This window comes from Dermacentor albipictus, chromosome 2 (genome assembly GCF_038994185.2).
Source record: "Dermacentor albipictus isolate Rhodes 1998 colony chromosome 2, USDA_Dalb.pri_finalv2, whole genome shotgun sequence".
Taxonomy (NCBI): Eukaryota; Metazoa; Arthropoda; class Arachnida; order Ixodida; family Ixodidae; genus Dermacentor; species Dermacentor albipictus.
The window spans coordinates 96,011,713-96,027,769 of record NC_091822.1 but is presented as its reverse complement, the minus strand read 5'-3'; the positions used below and the strand labels follow the sequence as shown (position 1 = coordinate 96,027,769).

The 16,057-nt window shown below is 47.8% G+C and overlaps 1 protein-coding gene across 1 annotated transcript in view; it reads right to left on the bottom strand.

Moving 5' to 3' along the window:
* The window catches only part of thoc5 (THO complex 5), a 122,696-nt gene extending 110,640 nt beyond the window's left edge, over nucleotides 1-12,056 (bottom strand). Inside the window, exon 1 of the mRNA XM_070533760.1 lies at nucleotides 11,819-12,056. The gene's annotated coding sequence lies outside the window, so the exon portion shown is untranslated. The remainder of the gene's footprint in view (nucleotides 1-11,818) is intronic.
* Between the last annotated feature and the right edge of the window lie 4,001 nt (nucleotides 12,057-16,057).

Genomic DNA, 16,057 nt, shown 5'->3' with positions numbered 1-16,057 from the left:
TGCGCTCGGGGCGGCAGAGTGATAAATGACGGCACCATAGTCTAGTCGCGATCGAATGAGGCTTTTATATAGATTCATTAAACACTTTCTGTCACTACCCCACGTAGTCTGGGATAGAAGTTTCATTATGTTCATTGTTTTCAGACATTTTTCTTTAAGATGTTTAATGTGTGGGATGAAAGTGAGTCTGTAGTCAAGTATGACACCTAGAAATTTGTGTTCTTTGTTTACAGGTATCTGTTGTCCACACACTTCTACGCAGGGATCCGGAACCAGGCCTCTCTTCCTTGTAAACAAAACACAAGAACTCTTATGGGGATTGATTTTGAATCCATTTTTCTCTGCCCACCCTGACACCTTGTTCAAACCATGCTGCACCTGTCTTTCGCACACTGCGAGGTTACAGGATTTGAAACCTATTTGAATGTCGTCCACGTAGACAGAGTAAAAGATGGCGGGTGGTAAGGAAGCACGAAGTGTTGTCATCTTAACAATAAAAAGTGTGCAACTGAGCACGCCACCCTGGGGTACACCGGTTTCTTGTGCAAAAGGACGTGACAGCACATTGCCTACTTTCACCCGGAAGGTACGATTGGACAGGTAGCTTTTTATTACGTTTAGCATATTACCATGAATTCCCATTTCTGACAAATCTCTCAAGATTCCATAGCGCCAGGTCGTATCGTACGCCTTCTCCATATCGAGGAATATCGATAAGAAGAACTGTTTGTGTACAAACGCGTCACGAATATGTGCTTCAATACGTACAAGATGGTCAGTTGTGCAGCGCCCTTCTCGGAAGCCACACTGAAAGAGATCAAGCATTTTGTTTTGTTCAAGGAAATGGATGAGTCGCCGATTTATCATTTTTTCAAATACCTTACACATGCAGCTTGTGAGGGCTATCGGGCGGTAACTTGCCACTGAAGAAGGGTCTTTCCCTTGTTTCAAAACAGGGACCACAATGGCTTCTTTCCATGCCGTTGGAAGGTACCCTGCGTCCCAGATAGTGTTGAAGAGTGTAAGTAGTGTTACTTGTGTGTCATTGTGTAAGTTTTTGAGCATTGCATACATGATTCTATCGGATCCCGGTGCAGAGGTCTTGCATGCGCTCAAGGCAGCTTTCAACTCGGCAGCACTAAAAGGGCAATTGTACGGTTCATTCTGTCGACATTTATTGATGAGTGGCTTGCATTCTTCTATTTGTTTATATTTTAGGAAGGGTTGTGAATAATGATTTGAGCTTGATACACTCTCAAAGTGTTCCCCCAGTGAGTCGGCTTGATCTTTCAGTGTATCGCCCTGTGTATTTACTAGTGGGAGTGAATATGTTTGCCGCCCTCTAATTCTATTTACGCGGTTCCAGACTTTCGCCTCATCTGTAAACGAGTTAATACTTGATAAAAAGTTCTGCCAACTTTCTCTTCTGGCCTGCCTGCGGGTTCTCCTGCCTTGAGATTTTACTTTCTTAAAGTTGATAAGATTCTCTGCAGTGGGGGAAGCGCGTAGCAACCCCCACGCTTTGTTCTGTTTCTTACGAGCAATCGTACATTCCTCGTTCCACCACGGGACACGCCGTCTGCATGCCAAACCGCTTCCTTCAGATATGCATTTAGATGCGGCATCTATTATGAATGCTGTAAAATACTCCACAGCGGCATCGATTTCTAGAGAAGACATATCAGCCCATGAGAGTCTAGATAGATTTCGAAATTTCTCCCAGTCGGCTGTATCTATCTTCCACCTAGGAACTTGCGGGGGAAATTCATTTTCTTTAGATGTTCTTAACAGTACGGGGAAGTGATCGCTCCCGTAAGGATTGCTCGTAACTTCCCATTTGAGCTCAGGCAGTATAGACGCGGAGACTATACTAAGGTCTATTGACGAAAAGGATCTGTTTGCAAGAGAATAATATGTGGGTTCTTTCGTATTTAGAAGGCACGCTCCAGAAGAAAAAAGGAACTGTTCAACGAGACGACCTCGCGCATCGATGCGAGAGTCTCCCCACAAGGTGCTATGCGCATTGAAATCGCCAAGAACAACATAAGGTTCTGGCAATTCATCTACATAGGATTGAAATTCATGTTTCGTTAATTTGTAATGTGGGGGTATGTAAAGAGAGCTAATGGTGATGAGTTTGTTTAGGAGAACAGCTCGAACCGCCACTGCTTCGAGAGGCGTTTGTAGCTGTAAACGTTGACACGCAATGCTCTTATGGATAACAATGGCGACACCGCCCGATGATGCGACAGCATCATCGCGATCTTTGCGATAAGTTATGTACTGTCGGAGAAACTTTGTATGTTTGGATTTTAGGTGTGTTTCCTGTAAACACAGCACTTTTGGATTGTGTTTTTGAATGAGTTCCTGCATATCATCTAGGTTTCTAAGAAGACCTCTGATGTTCCATTGAATTATTTGTGTATCCATATTGGAAGTGAATAGGTGCTGTGTGTCAGGAAACGGATGTTATGCCTTAGATTACAGAGCTCTTTCGAGGCCCTGTAATCGGGGTTTTGCCCTTTCTGGAGCGTTCGAGGGAGCCTCGCCGCTCCTTGGGCGCTTGGCGCGCCTTGAGGCTAGGTGTAGTGTCCATTGCCTCTTGTGAGGCGCCGGACACATGCTCTTGCGAGCGAGTTTTCTGTGAGGGTCCTGCCTCGGAAGGCAAGATCCCTGCGCCCACCAGCCCGGAGGTCGATGAGGCTCCCTGAGGGATCTGGCTGCGCCGGCTGTTGCCAGCGCTGGATGGGGCCGGGGAGGTGGGGGTAGCCTCGGCTGCGCCCACCTTCGTGGTCGTTGGCCCCGCCTGTTGTGTTGGCGAAGCAGCGGTAGCTGCAGTCGCCGAGGGGGCGGATGGCGTCACTGCCGCCTCACTGGGTGTGGGTCGGACAGCCGCCGGAGGCCGTTGTGGCGCTGCCCCCTGACGCGCCACTTCGGCAAAGGTGTGCTTTGGCAGGAAAGATACCCGCCTGCGTGCTTCTTTGAAACTTATGTTTTCTTTTACTTTAATCGTAACTATTTCCTTTTCTTTCTTCCAAGATGGGCACGACCGCGAGTATGCAGCGTGCTCGCCTTCACAGTTTACGCAGTGGAGAGAGTTTTCACAAGATTCAGAAGTGTGCTCATTAGCACTGCATTTAGCGCAGGTTTGGCGGCCTCGGCAGCTCTGTGAGCTGTGACCAAAACGCTGGCATTTGAAACAACGCAGGGGATTCGGGATGTATGGCCGAACACGGAGCTTGATATACCCGGCCTCGATGGAGTCGGGCAGGACACTTGTGTTAAAAGTAAGTATCAGATGTTTGGTCTGTATTTCCTTGTTGTCACGCCTCATCTTAATTCGCTTAACGTTGATGACGTTCTGCTCACTGAAGCCCTCCAAGAGCTCAGCCTCAGTCAGCTCCAAGAGATCATCATCGGAGACCACGCCACGGGTGGTATTCATAGTTCGATGCGGAGTTACTGTCACTTTGGCGTCGCCAAATGATACTAGCTTGGGTAGGTTTTCATATTGCTTCAGGTTTCGGAGCTCCAAGAGGAGATCACCACTTGCCATTCTGGATACCTTGTAACCTGTACCAAGAACTTGGGTCAGAGACTTGGATACAAGAAATGGTGAGATTGCTCTTACGGGTTTGTTTGGTGTTTCGGAGTGGACTACGTGGAAGCGTGGAAAAGTTTCTTTTTGACGGGCGAAAAATTCTAAAACATCATCGGTGCGCCCCCTCTTCAGGGAGCGATCAGGTAGTTGGGGAAAGGAGGTAGCCATATGAGATTGTAATTTCGGCAGTAACGCCAGCCACCCACCGTGGAGTCCTACAAGGGGACGCTGCAGGCCTGTGAAACACAGCCTGCAAACGCCAGCTGTACATTACCACTATAACCAAATATGAAATAACCTAGGTTGGTTATTCACACAAGGTTAACCCTTGCTGCCTGGAAAAATCGGAAGTAAGCGGAAGCTAGGAGAAGACAGGAAAGATGAAAAGTAAGAGAAAGACGAAGGCTGGAGGGAGAGAGAGACAGGAAAAGGCAACTACCGATTTCCCCCGGGTGGGTCAGTCCGGGGGTGCCGTCTACGTGAAGCCGAGGCCAAAGGGGTGTGTTGCCTCCGCCGGGGGGCCTTAAAGGTCCGAACACCCAGCATCGGCTCAACCCCCAGGATCCCCTTTTCCCCGGACACGGCTAAGCCACGCACGGTTAAACGCGGGAGGGTCCAACCCTCGTGTGCTCGGGTACGTGGTGTCGCAACACACCAAACGCCTGCTGACGCAGGCGCCCCTGCGGGGAGTCCGGGGGTGCCGTCTGCGTGAAGCCGAGGCCAAAGGGGTGTGTTGCCGCCGCCGAGGGGCCGTAAAGGTCCAAACACCCGGCATTGGCTCAACCCCCAGGATCCCCTTTTCCCCGGACACGGCTAAGCCGCGCACGGCTACACGCGAGAGGATCCAACCCTCGTGTGCTCGGGTACGTGGTGTCGCAACACACCAAACGCCTGCTGACGCAGACGCCCCTGCGGGGGCTGACTAGAAATGTCTTCTTTAATTTCAAGCTTAAATTTTACCTTTGGAACAGACAGAAGGGATTGCCATTGCACGTCGGCATAACAAGGAAACATGTCTTATTAAACATTTGCAAAATACAATAGAAGATTGATGAATGCATTATTCAAAAGACTAGCGCATTTTGCGCTAGTCTTTTGAATAATGATGACACACTAACTAATTGATGATTGATTGATTAGTAGAGTTTATTGGCGCAAGGGCCAGATGTGGCCAAAGAGCGCCAAGTCGAGATGACACACCAACTAGTACAGCTTTCTGCCTTGATGAATGCAGCTTGCAGTGTGATTTGACTGAATGAGCCATAAAAGTAACTCATCTCACTTCGTAAACTAAAACACATATTAGTGTGACATACAACATATGTTACACTAATGTGGTAGGTTCGTTTTCTTGCTCATACAGAAAAGTAATCGGTGCGCGAGAAAAAAAAATATTTTTGCATACCCGTTGTGCACACTGATTTAAGGAAAATGAGCTGGAGCTGTCCACATGATCTACTTATTTTACTTGCGAATATACTCAACAAGAATGTGCCCCAGCTGCTTAGTGGTACTTGAGATTATGTCGGTATTGCATATATGCGTGTTGTCTAAAATAATTGAATTTTGAAAATGCTTGTAGGAACCTGATGTGCATATCTGCAGTGTATGGATGCATGTAAAAGACTCAGCATCAAGTGCAAGTGAACGGTCCCTCAGGCCCGCAGTCGCTCATGCAAATAGATTCGTTGCACACATTTGTGACCAGAAAAGATATGACACATGAAATGGCATGCAAGGAAGTGTTGAAACTATTGCACAGTTAACAAAACACCTACGCTATCAATATGTAGGTTCATGCACTCGATTTCGTCCGTATTAGGCACTCGCCTCTTTATTGTTTCCTGACACAGAAATACTCGCCATAAAGCTGTTTTTCTGCTGTGGCCTTTGCAGAAGCATGATTGTTCAATATGCAACAATTAAACAGATTCTGGCTTGTTTGTAGATTGGCCAGTACAATTCCAGTGCGCTGGTCCATCTGTCCAGCAATTCCCTACTGAAGGAAAACCTGCAAATAAAACACCACTCCGCATGTAACAAAATGCTCTACTGTGACGCTTCTCAAACGATTGTGATGCATCACGAGAGCTGTCTACTCGCGTGATGTTCTGAACAAGAAGATACATTCGTTTACTTACATGTGAAGGTATGCACCAGGGCACTTCGGGGCTTGGGTGGCACAAAAGGGATGAATGTGCCACAGCTTCCGATGTCGTCGCGCGATCACATGTCAAGCCTAAACTTTACGAAGCTACTACGCGTCCAAAAAACTGAGATTCGATACCGAAATTCACGCCATGCTTTAGTGCATGAATGCGTACATCATGATTCGCATAAGTCACGCACTTAGCAAGCGCTTTCTGTAAACTTATTAACGCATCACCTTCATAAAGCCATCAGGTATCCGTTTTTAAATGACAAACCATAAGTAGACCTGTACTTGTTTTCAACTCTTTCAATAGTAAATGCGCTGGCCACATTGACTAGTAGCAACAGGGCGGCGCCCTAGCGGTTCCCACTTTTTCGGGCCAGCTTTTCCTCTAGAGTTGGTTATATTTACATTAGACTCTATGGCCTGATAGTTTGCACGGTCCAGCCACTTGTTGGCGCAGAGCTTAACCAGCCAAACAAAGCGCTAATATTGCTGTAACCAAACGTAGAACATTTTAAACATTTACAAAAACAACGTGTTGATGATTACAATGCTGCGAAAAATTTACACCAGCAGCAAAGAAGAAATCATTTCGTAACTGCTACTGCGTGTGGTTGAGCTATGTGCCACCACGTGGCTACACCGTGCAGACCATTCACATTTGCACTTCTGCTTATCCCGTTAAACGGCACGGTCAAACGGCCAGGTCATGTCCCCTTGCGCTTACCCTAATACCGGACTCGCGAAACGCTATTGCGGTAGTAATCCTCCGGTGTAAAGCGACGGCCGCAAACGCGCAAATCCTGGCGCCGATCGGATAGCGCCAGTCCGATGAGCTGCAGCCAGTCCACTTGTCTGCTTCCTTGCAGAGGGGCATGATGTCACAGCTTGACATATTGCCAGTCGCTACATTTGCAGCCCACAACGCAACAAAGTCGAATCATGGTGCTCGCAAAAAGACGGAGAGCGACTCTGACCGCGGAGCTCTCGTCAAAATGCAGCACGTTGTAACACAAGCAGAAGACGCTTGCTGTGTGCCGGAAGTGCTTTAGTGCAATGAGAAATCGTTCTTGTGCATTCTGTTTATGTTACTTTCTTTTTATAGAAACAAATTAACAATCCAACTATTACGAACATCATTTGTTCACCATAAAGGTGGAAAAATGATCGATGACGCGCCCTGGGCAGCCAATTGGATAGCTCGCCCTACTGACGTCAATTGGGTGATTTACGTCATGTGGGTAGGGGCGGCTGAAAATTCCGCCGGGCAGTGTGCTGCGATCGGCAGCGATGTGCATTTTTAACATCTCATAATAAATTACACGCTTTACGTGGTGCACTTAGATGCGTCCATTAATGATCAGACGGACCTGCTCTAACGACTCAGTACGTTTGTAGAAGATCGTCAAAATCGTTTCAGGGTCCCTTTAAGGGCTGGGCACAACGAGAGCATGTGTTCAAAAGAGCATGAGTCGTGACCACATTTGGGGCACGACTGTGAGTGGTCAGGGTCTATCCTGTTAAGGGACCGTGTAGTGGGATAGGAACGGGTTTGCAGAAGTGTGAGTGTGCTAGCCTGAGGTTTGTTCAATTCGGGGTGGGGGGTGGAAATGTCCTCCTGCCCAGTCGATAATGGTAATCAATTTCTTGGAAAGTACATAATATATCTTTGTGGATGTTGACCTCGTTCCAAGCCTGGCTACCGGCGACAGCACGGTACGTGAAATCGTGCGCTCTCCGATGGGCCTGCTCTTTAGGATTACATTTGAGCGGGTTAACTGAGCCATCTAGATGGGCTGCAGGAACGACGAGATGTGGTATACTCCTTCGCTGCTCTCCCGAGTTCTTTGAAATGCTTTGTTCACAATACAATACTGTTCGCCTGTTCTGACACGAGGGCGGACGAGAAGGATCTAACCGCCGTGCGCTAGAAGACGATAGACGAAGACGACTTTGAGCTGTGAAGAACCAGTGGGATCACCACTTTCTTCGCCACATGGGCAAACTTCATATAGACAGAGGCTGCATTAAGCAGGTTCCTCCCCCCCCCCCCCCTCCTCCGCGTCTACAACCGAGGCAGCGAACTTATCCCCACTGTCATATCTGGCAGAGTCAACAAAGAGGGCATTGAGTTTCTGCTGATTGATCTTTTTAAGGATGGACTTGACTCGCGCCAGTCTACCCTCGTTGTGCACTGGGTGGATCTTTCGCGGGACAGGGTCAGCCATGATGCGAGTTCTGGTTCTCCGGGTCAAGCTAACTTTGGTCGCCGGTTTATGTTTTGGTTGGATACTCGCTTCTTCTAAAATCTTGATCCCTGGCTTAGTGGATGATAGTCTCATTACTTCAGCCGGTGTGTGAGCTTATATTAGCTCATCGATGGTGTTGTGCAGTCCTAGCTCCAGCAGCTTCTCGGTGCTCGTGGACTGCGGACCGGTTCTCATTAAGAGACAAGTTTGACCTCTTCCGCCTTGCCCCAATTAAGGTAAGATGCGATGTTGATAACATGACTCAGGAAGAATGCCTGATAGGCTCTGAGCAGATTGTCCTCTTTCAGACCACCTCTTCGATTTGAGACGAAGGCTACAAGTCTTAGGACATTACTAGCCTGTCCAGTGAGCCTGTTGAGGGCCGTCGAGTTACAGCCCTTGACATCAACGAGGAGGCCTAGAATCTTGACCGAGTCCATCCTCGGTATGAGATGTCCACTCTTAGCTCGAATTTCTATCGCCAGAGTTTCCAGAGGAGCAAGGTTTTCTGACCCCTTGTCTGGACTGTCAGTATAACAGTAGCTATGACTTAGCGGGGGAGAGTTCAAGGCCCGTGTTTGAAAGAAAGTCTTCCGTGGCCTCCAACGTGCTTTGTAGCGAGTGTTCGAGCATGGCAAGTGAACCGCCCGGCGCCCAGATCGTGATGTCGTCCGCATAAATGGCGCGACCCACGTTCGGGATTGCATCGAGGCGAGTGGAGAGCTTGTGCATGGCTATAGTGAATAAGAGTGGGGAGAGGACCGAGCCCTGCGGGATGCAGCAGGTGTCTAGCTCGTGGGGTCCTCCCGAGGCCCTGCCTAGTCGGAGGTGTGCCTTGCGATTTGCGAGGAAAGATTTGGTGTAGTCATGAAACCACTGACCCAGGTTAAGAGAGGAAATCTCCGTCAAGATGTGTTTATGCGCGACCCTGTCGAAGGCCTTGGAGAGGTCAAGTGCGAGGATCCCTCTCACGTCGTGAGTAAGGTTATCAAAGATTACTCTCTTAAGCAAAAGCATAGCGTCCTGCGTGGACAGTGCCTATCTAAAGCCTAGGATGTGTCTAAAGAGCTCCTTGTTTTCAAAATGCTCAGTGACCCTGTTATGTATCGCGTGCTCCGCAACCTTGGCGATGCATGACGTAAGGGAAATTGGGCGCAGGTTATCAATATGTGGGGGTTTCCCTGGTAAGGGTATGAATACCAGTTTTGCTGTACGCCAATCTACCGAGACCTGTCCAGTGTTCCATACCTCATTGATTTCAGCCGCGACTATCCCGATTGCCCTATCGTCTGGTTCGTGAGGAGTTTGTTCGTGATTCCATCGGGTCCCGGGGCTGATCTGCCATTTAGATTGAAGAGAACATGTCTGACCTCTGACACGGTGAAGGGTTCGTTTAGATCAGGTGCCGAGAGTCCATGTAGTTTACACGCTCTACCAGGCCATCGCAGTCTTTGGCAAGAGGGAGACAAGTATGTGCTAAGTTGATGGCTAATTCCCTTTCCCTGAGACCGATTGCAATTTGCTTCTTAATGAGCCTATCCGTTGCAAGGTTAAGGGTGTTCTTAAACTGTTTATGGTTGAGGAGACTTTTCAATAAGCTCCATTTGCTACCTCTTCGCATACGGCCGTCCGTTTCGGTGAACGTCTCATCCCATTGCTGCCGGTCGAGCTGGGCTGAATAGGACTCGATCTCCTTGTTAAGACGCGCGATTTTGGCTCTGAGTCTACGATTAAGCTTTCGGGTCCTCCACCTGGCCGAGAGGGCGTGTTTTGACTCCTGAAGGTGAGCGAGTCTCCAGCCCATTTTAGGAAGCCTCCAGATCCGTTATGATTCCCTTGATTTCTCCTTAAACTGCCATGTTGAGATTCTCTAGCAGATCTTCATACGTCTCGTCTGGTGGGACTGTTTAATTTCTGATTTTTCGAAAAACGTCCCACTCCACATACTCATATCCCGCGGGCGGTCTGGGTTTGACACGCAACAGAATTTCGAGTATGTGATGGTCACTGCCTAGCCGCCGTCCTTGGGGTTGTCCCACGTGCCTTCGATACCTCGGAGGAAGGTGATATCGGGGGTCCTATGTCGACTGACAGAATTACCGGATCTGGTAGGGAACCTTGGGTCTGTGACTAGTACTATGCCGAGCTCTGCAGCATTGAAGGACAAGTTCGTCCTTTGTTCACTTTGATAACCCTACCCCCATTCCGTATTGGTGACGTTAAAGTCACCGGCAACAACGAGAGGCGTGTTTCTCGCCGCCCTAGACGCGGTGCGTAGTGATGTTTTGAAGTCTCTTTTCCTGTCCGATGGTGCGCCGTACACATTGAGAATGAAACCGTTAGAATTGATTGTTCTATTGGGTACGACGTCTATAAACTGGGCCTCGAGGCCCGCTTTGTACACGGGGACCTCGCGTTCAACGAACGAGATGTTCTTTCTGATTAGGGTGCGATAGCTCTGCCTTTTTCTTCCCTGTATGCTACCGTGCGGAACCCCGCGAGAGAAATTTCTGCTCTACATAGTGTTTCCTATAACAATATAACTTGCGGCTTGTCCACAATAGACCTGATAAGCTGTCCCAATGTGGCCTTGCACCCCTGGAAAGTTGCGCAGTTCCACTGCCAGATTTTCAGATTGTTGCTATTCACGTTCGCCATTTTGCCTACTGAGGATGATCAATTAACGCTTTAGCCCCACATTCGGGATTCTGGTTTGGCTGAGTCTGTACTGTCGGCACCGTAAGCCTGCCTTTAGCTTGGACCTTGGGTCTCTATAGTTGAGTTAATCTCGTCTTCATCCCGGAGAGCATTTCCACCATGAGTCCTAGGGTCTTTTCTATGGAAGCCAGCTTGCCTCTGCTCTTTATTTTGGCAGGAGGATCGGCGGCTGTAGCTGGGGCTTCGCTAAGTTGCGCCATCTGATCCTCGTCTTCTGTCTCGCTCACCGGTTCTGGGTTGTTGTTTTTGTAGTTGTTGTAGCCTGTTGGGAGCTTTACGCTTGGATTTGACAACAAGCGGGCCTAGAGCTTTAATTTCATCGTCATCGCGGTTCGAGATATGCCCTCTAATGCTATTTAAGGCCTCCTTAAGCTCTGCAAATTCGCGCCTGAGCGGTCGATTTTCCGCCTTAAGTGATTGGATTCGGGAATCATTCACATGCTCTGACTGTGCATCAGCACTTGCTCTTTCGGCTGTCGTAGTCTTCTTTCCCGTCGAGGGCACTCGTGTGGCGGTTACGGTATATGCGGGTCCGCGGCGACCACCTTTTTACATTTTACGAAACTAACTTTAGCGAGGTCGGCCTGTTTTTCTTTTTTGTTTCTCTGTGGGATTATTGAAAACAGTGAAGAGGCTACGATCACCGAGGACGAATTTACTAGCGAAAAACGCCCTAGAAATGTCTCACGCAGAAAACTGCGTCAGAGCCGTGCAACAGCAGCAGCAAGCGTCCATCACCGCTCGCGTGTTGCGGTATACGTTTTCAAAAGGATCGACTCGCTGTAAGAACCCCTTGATCGAAAAAACTCGTAAAGAGCGAGGACTGCATACAGTAAATTTTCTAGTTTGAGAAAACGGCACCTGACAACGGCGGTTCAGCTGTTTCAGTGAAATACAATTTACGAGTGAAAAGAAGCTATAAACGCCGTCGGAATCCAAACAAATGATCACTCGTCCCACTTGTGCATATTCCAGACGCAAATGGCAGTTCCTTGGTAAACAGAGTGACGTCGATTTCGTTGGAGCCGCTTAATTATGGTGTCCACGGCGCCAGGATTGAAAGCGCATCCCCGCTATAGCGACACGGCCACTCACCGTTTGCAGTTCGCGGACCGCCCGGCGTTGCTGGCAGACTGCGAGATCCGGCCGTCACACACGGCACAGCGACGTGGTCATTCAGCGAGCGTGCGAGTGGTCGCGGCTACGCTGTCGCGTCGCCGGCCGCCTCACTATACAGTGCACTACAGCCTCGACGCCGCTGATCGCTTGCCACCAGTCGCTATAGGCCTTTTCAGCTTCACTTCGAATCTGTAGCTGACGGAGCCGACGTGCGCTCCCAAGCAGCAATGTTTTATTACCGCTGTTGCCTCTTTACCCACTCCTCGCAATAATTTCAGCCGGAGAAGAAAACATCTGCTATTTGCGGCGCCGCCAGCTGCGATGCGAACACGATCACGGCCGAAGCGGTTCGCTGTGCACCGTCGGTATACAGCATGCACTGCAGCTGAACGTCGCTGAACGTACGTTTAATCGTGCACGTGGTTTTTAATAAAGTGATTAGGCGTCACTTAATTCCAGCGGGCATCATTTTCCTTGGCATAGAAGCGGGACAACCTGTAATATGTTCGTGTCGCCGGTCGCGGCAACGCTCTGGTGCAGCGTCGACGCGCTATTTCTGCAGTAAACACGAACTGCTCAGCGTTTTTGTTCGCTGTGAGATTGTATGATTGGCATCGTCTCTTTCTTCCTTTTCATACTGTCGCCAGACACCGTCGACGGGAGCACCCCCGGACACACAGTGGGCATTTGTACGGCGGCTGGCACTAATATATTACTCTTAGCGCCGCCGAAAAAATGCCGGCTGTGCATATTCTGGTACTACATACGTGCATATATATTTGTACTAAGAGGCATTGCCATTTTCTCTTTCAATACCATAAAATGCACACGGCTAATATTTGGCCAGAGAAGCTGCAGAAATAGCTGAAACTGCGTGCGATCGCGCCTGCCTGAATAGAACGGCGCCGCGTCACTCATGCCCGTATCATCATCATCATCATCATCATATTCATCATCATCTTATTTTATGTCCACTGCAGGACGAAGGCCTCTCCCTGCGATATCCAATTACCCCTGTCCTGTGCCAACCGGTTCCAACTAGAGCCCACGAATTTCCCAACTTCGTCGCCCTACGTAGACTTAATTCTGCCGTCCTCCACTGCGCTTCCGTTATCCTGGTACCCATTCTATAGCCCTAATCTCTCGAAAGATTCTCACTGCGTGCTTGGAAGAAGTATTCAAACTATTAAACTGGGGAGGCTTAGCAGTAAGGATCGACGACGAATATCTTAGCAACCTTCGATTTGCAGATAACATTGTCCTGTTCAGCAACACTGGGGACGAGTTACAACAAGTGATTGAGGACCTTAACAGAGAGAATGTAAGAGTGGGATTGAAGATTAGTATGCAGAAGACAAGGGTAATGATCAATAGCCAGGCAAAGGAACAACAGTTCAGGATCGCCCGTCAGCCTATGTCAGTTAATCACCGGAAACCCTGATCATGAGAAGGAAATTCACAGAAGAATAAAAATGGGTTGGATCGCATACGGCATGCATTGCCAGCTCCTGGCTAGAATCTTAGTTATCATTGAAAAATAATGTGTACAATCAGTGCATTTTGCCGATGCTGAAATATGGGACAGAGACTTGGAGACTGACAAAGAAGCTTGAGAACAAGTTAAGGACTGTGCAAATGGCCATGGAACGAAAAATGCTAGGCATAGCGTTAAGAGACAGAAAGAGAGAGGGCTGGATCAGGGAGCAAACGGGTATAACCGGTATTCTAATTGACATTAAGAGAAAAGAATGGAGCTGGGCAATTAATGCACAGGTTAGACCATTAGGGCATGCTCGTATAGTTCTCAAGAAAAATACCAGTAATATAGGGCTATATTACGGCTTTTCTAGTTGTGGTAACTAACCATGCAGGAATAACGACGGCCTCCAATAATAACGGCGAATAATGGCGTACCCCACAGTGCCACCGCGGGCCATTTTGTTCTGTATATATGGATAAACAATGTGCGCAAGGAGCGGCGATGGAGGAGGACATTGAGGCACCCTAGCTAGAAACTCCAGCGCTGGTTCCCCATACATGGCAGGAGCGCGGCAGAAAGGAAAGGCGACGCGAGAAACTCGTTTGGACCTCTCCAGCATGTCGCCACAATACCCTCTAGATTGTTGTGATTATCTGTGACTCCCGCAAAAGCATTGCACAAACTGGAGCACTTACCTTTTCACTAACGCGCAACAGGCCGGAGGGGACGTACATAGAACGGTAGAGAGGAGGTGGGGAGAAGAGGCAGAAAAATGTTGAAAATGGCAAATTTTCAGGAAACGAAACTATCAAGTTTAGAACTCTGTAAGTCATCAATGAAAAACGATATTACAATTCTGCTAATTGCATCTGATGGTGCATCTAAAGCGGTCAAATTTGATGTGTTATACATGGCTCTCAAATACACCATTTATATGTAAGAGTTTTGCGAAACCTTTGTAAACAATGTAAGATATTCACGTAAATAAACATTGATAAATCAAGTTGGTCCGCTTTAAACGCTTTTAACGGATGCAGTTCACAGAACTGCGATATCTGTTTTTAGTGCAGAGCTGTCAATTTGTAAACTTCGTGCTTCTATTTTCTTTTTCATATTTAGGAATCCTTGAAAATTGCTTAAGAAATTCAGGACTTATATCATAATACTGCTTTCAACAGTCACTAAAATTTAACTTTCTCTCTAAAATGTAACAAATTTCATTAAGATCGGCCATATGGTTATCTCAGAAAACCGTTTCTGCGCTTTATATGTACTTGAATAAGCGGCATCGGATTTGTTTGGGCGTATACGGTGCATGGTATACAGGGCGTTCCAACTATCGTGCACCAAGATTTAAAGATATGGAAATGCTGCTTAGCTGGACAGAACCAAGGTAATGTTGTCTGCCGTAGCTTGGAGATACTCAGATTATTTCTTGCGTTCCGCCTAATTACATAATTAGCCTTAGTTAGTTAAACATCTTCTCAAATATTATAATTAGATGAAAAGTGTCAATGAGAAAATTGTTGAGCAACACGAAAAACTCCCGATACAGCTTTATTTTTCTCAATATGTGCTACATAAAAATGTTTTTTTTTCCGAGCGTGATAGAAGCCCGCGAATACACCCAAAGTGCCTGGAGCGGCTAGTCGGGCGGCCATTTCACGCCCAGCATCACGCATACTGACACCCAACACCACCAGCCGCCAGCCTCGAGGTTCCTGCTTCGAGGGTCACTGCACGAGCCTCATCGGTGTGGATGGGCTGTCGACGGGCCCGGCACCTAGCTTCTTTACATTTGGGAAAAATAAGGGGCACGTTATAGGTAATGTGTTGGCATAGAGTTCTAAGTGTGCGGACAAATGACGGTCTCTGTAGTAGTGCCTTTCGTATATGCAAGCAATCCGGATCTTTATAAGTGTGTTTTACGAACAACGCTGAAATTATCACGCTGTTCCGTGAACGCCACCGACATCAGATTTACTGGAAATCACGAAGGAGGCGGTGGCGAGGGGGGAGGGGACACTATGGCCAAAAGTTCTCGGGTAGCAGATTATGTGTGGATAAATTACTGGCCTTCGTAGAAATTCCTTAAGAAGTGCTCGAAAGAGTTATATGTGGCCGAGATTTACAACGGACCGGTCATATGCGGGCAACATTTTAAAGTATGTGACTTACGAGCAACTGAAATGCTTATTCTAACTGCTCACAAGAAACAGTTTCAGCTACATATGTAGCGAGCTCAAAAAGAAAATGAACGACCGTGTCTTGTTAAAAGACATTTGATGAAGCTTCCAGTATACTTTGCAAATATCTTTATTATAGTTAACTAACCAGTACGTAAAAAGCTTTGCTTAAAATCTAAAATTTCACAGCCAGTATGTCAATGCGAGCTTTTAGAGCACGCATGAAAGCACGCGTTTCAGTTAGACAAGAAATATCTCAAAACTAAAAAAAAGAAGAAAAAAATGGCACGGCTTCCCGTTCACGCGCCATGTCATCGTTACTAGCTCTGAAGTACGCTGCGAATTATCTAAACGTGCTGCGTGCCTAGCCCTGTAGTTGAGTCGAACTAACGCAGCATTTGTCTTGGTTTGGTCACTGAATTCCTGTTAGCTGAATCTCGCGTCTAGCACGAACACGGCACACAGGCGACGGCTGTCTGCGAGAGCCAATAAGTAATGGCAGTATAGGCTGTCGATTCGCCACGTCAGGCGGCCGTCCAAACAGTGACA